Source organism: Hyperoodon ampullatus (assembly GCF_949752795.1).
Source record: "Hyperoodon ampullatus genome assembly, chromosome: 12".
Taxonomy (NCBI): Eukaryota; Metazoa; Chordata; class Mammalia; order Artiodactyla; family Ziphiidae; genus Hyperoodon; species Hyperoodon ampullatus.
The window spans coordinates 4828904-4833518 of record NC_136925.1 but is presented as its reverse complement, the minus strand read 5'-3'; positions in this window follow the sequence as shown (position 1 = coordinate 4833518).

Genomic DNA, 4615 nt, shown 5'->3' with positions numbered 1-4615 from the left:
ACTGGGGACAGACACCAAAAACAACAGGAACTACGAACCTGCAGCCTACAAAAAGGAGACCTCAAAAACAGTGAGATAAGCAAAATGAGAAGAGAGAAAAACACACAGCAGATGAAGGAGCAAGATAAAAACCCACCAGACCAAACAAATGAAGAGGAAATAAGCAGTCTACCTGAAAAAGAATTCAGAATAATGATAGTAAAGATGATCCAAAATCTTGGAAATAGAATAGAGAAAATGCAAGAAACATTTAACAAGGACCTAGAAGAACTAAAGATGAAAAAGCAATGATGAACAACACAATAAATGAAATTAAAAATTCTCTAGATGGGATCAATAGCAGGATAACTGAGGCAGAAGAACAGATAAGTGACCTGGAAGATAAAAGAGTGGAAATAACTGCTGCAGAGCAGAATAAAGATAAAAGAATGAAAAGAACTGAGGACAGTCTCAGAGACCTCAGAGACAACATTAAATGCATCAACATTCAAATTATAGGGGTTCCAGAAGAAGAAGAGAAAAAGAAAGAGACTGAGAAAGTATTTGAAGAGATTATAGTTGAAAACTTCCCTAATATGGGAAAGGAAATAGTTAATAAAGTCCAGGAAGCACAGAGAGTCCCATACAGGATAAATCCAAGGAGAAACATGCCAAGACACATATTAATCAAACAGTCAAAAATTAAATACAAAGAAAACATATTAAAAGCAGCAAAGGAAAAACAACAAATAACACACAAGGGAATCCCCATAATGTTAACAGCTAATCTTAAAGCAGAAACTCTGCAAGCCAGAAGGGAGTGGCAGGACATATTTAAAGTGATGAAGGAGAAAAACCTGCAACCAAGATTACTCTACCCAGCAAGGATCTCATTCAGATTTGCTGGAGAAATTAAAACCTTTAAAGACAAGCAACAGCTGACAGAGTTCAGCACCACCAAACCAGCTTTACAACAGATGCTAAAGGAAGTTCTCTAGGCAAGAAACACAACAGAAGGAAAAGACCTACAATAACAAACCCAAAACAACTAAGAAAATGGGAAAAGGAGCATACATATTGATAATTACCTTAAATAAAAATGGACTAAATGCTCCCACCGAAAGACACAGATTGGCTGAATGGATACAAAAACAAGACCCATATATATGCTGTCTACAAGAGACCCACTTCAGACCTAGAGACACATACAGACTGAAAGTAAGGGGATGGAAAAAGATATTCCATGCAAATGGAAACCAAAAGAAAGCTGGAGTAGCAATTCTCATATCAGACAAAATAGACTTTAAAATAAAGACAATTACAAGAGACAAAGAAGGACACTACATAATGAACAAGGGATCGATCCAAGAAGAAGATATAACAATTGTAAATATTTATGCACCCAATATAGGAGCACCTCAATGCATAAGGCAAATACTAACAGTCATAAAAGGGGAAATCGACAGTAACACATTCATAGTAGGGGACTTTAACACCCCACTTTCACCAATGGACAGATCATCCAAAATGAAAATAAATAAGGAAACACAAGCTTTAAATGATACATTAAACAAGATGGACTTAATTGATATTTATAGGACATTCCATCCAAAAACAACAGAATACACATTTTTCTCAAGTGCTCATGGAACATTCTCCAGGATAGATCATATCTTGGGTCACAAATCAAGCCTTGGTAAATCTAAGAAAATTGAAATTGTATCAAGTATCTTTTCCGACCACAATGCTATGAGACTAGATATCAATTACAGGAAAAGATCTGTAAAAAATACAAACACACGGAGGCTAAACAATACACCACTTAATAACGAAGTGATCACTGAAGAAATCAAAGAGGAAATAAATACCTAGAAACAAATGACAATGGACACACGATGACCCAAAACCTATGGGATGCAGCAAAAGCAGTTCTAAGGGGGAAGTTTATAGCAATACAATCCTACCTTAAGAAACAGGAAATATCTCTAATAAACAACCTAACCTTGCACCTAAAGCAATTAGAGAAAGAAGAACAAAAAAACCCCTAAAGTTAGCAGAAGGAAAGAAATCATAAAGATCACATCAGAAATAAATGAAAAAGAAATGAAGGAAACAATAGCAAAGATCAATAAAACTAAAAGCTGGTTCTTTGAGAAGATAAACAAAATTGATAAACCATTAGCCAGACTCATCAAGAAAAAAAGGGAGAAGACTCAAATTAATAGAATTAGAAATGAAAAAGGAGAAGTAACAACTGACACTGCAGAAATACAAAAGATCATGAGAGATTACTACAAGCAACTCTATACCGATAAAATGGACAACCTGGAAGAAATGGACAAATTCTTAGAAATGCACAGCCTGCCAAGACTGAATCAGGAAGAAATAGAAAATATGAATAGACCAATCACAAGCACTGAAATTGAAACTGTGATTAAAAATCTTCCAACAAACAAAAGCCCAGGACCAGATGGCTTCACAGGCGAATTCCATCAAGCATTTAGAGAAGAGCTAACACCTATCCTTCTCAAACTCTTCCAAAATATAGCAGAGGGAGGAACACTCTCAAACTCATTCTACAAGGCCACCATCACCCTGATACCAAAACCAGACAAGGATGTCACAAAGAAAGAAAACTACAGGCCAATATCACTGATGAACATAGATGCAAAACTCCACAACAAAATACTAGCAAACAGAATCCAAAAGCACATTAAAAGGATCATACACCATGATCAAGTGGGGTTTATTCCAGGAATGCAAGGATTCTTCAATATATGCAAATCAATCAACGTGATACACCATATTAACAAATTGAAGGAGAAAAACCAAATGATCATCTCAATAGATGCAGAGAAAGCTTTTGACAAAATTCAACACCCATTTATGATAAAAACCCTGCAGAAAGTAGGCATAGAGGGAACTTTCCTCAACATAATAAAGGCCATATACGACAAACCCACAGACAACATCGTCCTCAATGGTGGAAAACTGAAAGCATTTCCACTAAGATCAGGAACAAGACAAGGTGGCCCACTCTCACCACTCTTATTCAACATAGTTTTGGAAGTTTTAGCCACAGCAATCAGAGAAGAAAAGGAAATAAAAGGAATCCAAGTCAGAAAAGAAGAAGTAAAGCTGTCATTGTTCGCAGATGACATGATACTATACATAGAGAATCCTAAAGATGCTACCAGAAAACTACTAGAGCTAATCAATGAATTTGGTAAAGTAGCAGGATACAAAATTTATGCACAGAAATCTGTGACATTCCTATACACTAATGATGAAAAATCTGAAAGTGAAAACAAGAAAACACTCCCATTTACCATTGCAACAAAAAGAGTAAAATATCTCAGAATAAACCTTCCTAAGGAGACAAAAGACCTGTATGCAGAAAATTATAAGACACTGATGAAAGAAATTAAAGATGATACAAATAGATGGAGAGATATACCATGTTCTTGGATTGGAAGAATCAACATTGTGAAAATGACTCTACTACCCAATGCAATCTACAGATTCAATGCAATCCCTATCAAACTACCACTGGCATTTTTCACAAAACTAGAACAAAAAATTTCACAGTTTGTATGGAAACACAAAAGACCCCGAATAACCAAAGCAATCTTGAGAACGAAAAACGGAGCTGGAGGAATCAGGCTCCCTGACTTCAGACTCTACTACAAAGCTACAGTAATCAAGAGAGTATGGTACTGGCACAAAAAGAGAAATATAGATCAATGGAACAGGATAGAAAGCCCAGAGATAAACCCATGCACATATGGTCACCTTATCTTTGATAAAGGAGGCAGGAATGTACACTGGAGATAGGACAGCCTCTTCAATAAGTGGTGCTGGGAAAACTGGACAGGGACATGTGAAAGTATGATATTAGATCACTCCCTAACACCATACACAAAAATAAGCTCAAAATGGATTAAAGAACTAAATGTAAGGCCAGAAACTATCAAACTCTTAGAGGAAAACATAGGCAGAACACTCTATGACATAAATCACAGCAAGATCCTTTTTGACCCACCTCCTAGAGAAATGGAAATAAAAACAAAAATAAATAAATGGGACCTAATGGAACTTCAAAGCTTTTGCACAGCAAAGGAAGCCATAAACAAGGCCAGAAGACAACCCTCAGAATGGGAGAAAATATTTGCAAATGAAGCAACTGATAAAGGATTAATCTCCAAAATTTATAAGCAGCTCATGCAGCTCAATAACAAAAAACAAACAACCCAATCCAAAAATGGGCAGAAGACCTAAATAGATATTTCTCCAAAGAAGATATACAGATTGCCAACAAACACATGAAAGAATGCTCAACATCATTAATCATTAGAGAAATGCAAATCAAAACTACAATGAGATTATCGTCTCACACCAGTCAGAATGGCCATCATCAAAAAATCTACGAACAATAAATGCTGGAGAGGGTGTGGAGAAAAGGGAATATTCTTGCACTGCTGGTAGGAATGTGAATTGGTGCAACCACTATGGAGAATAGTATGGAGGTTCCTTAAAAAACTACAAATAGAACTACCATATGACCCAGCAATCCCACTACTGGGCATATACCCTGAGAAAACCATAATTCAAAAAGAGTCATGTACCACAATGTTCA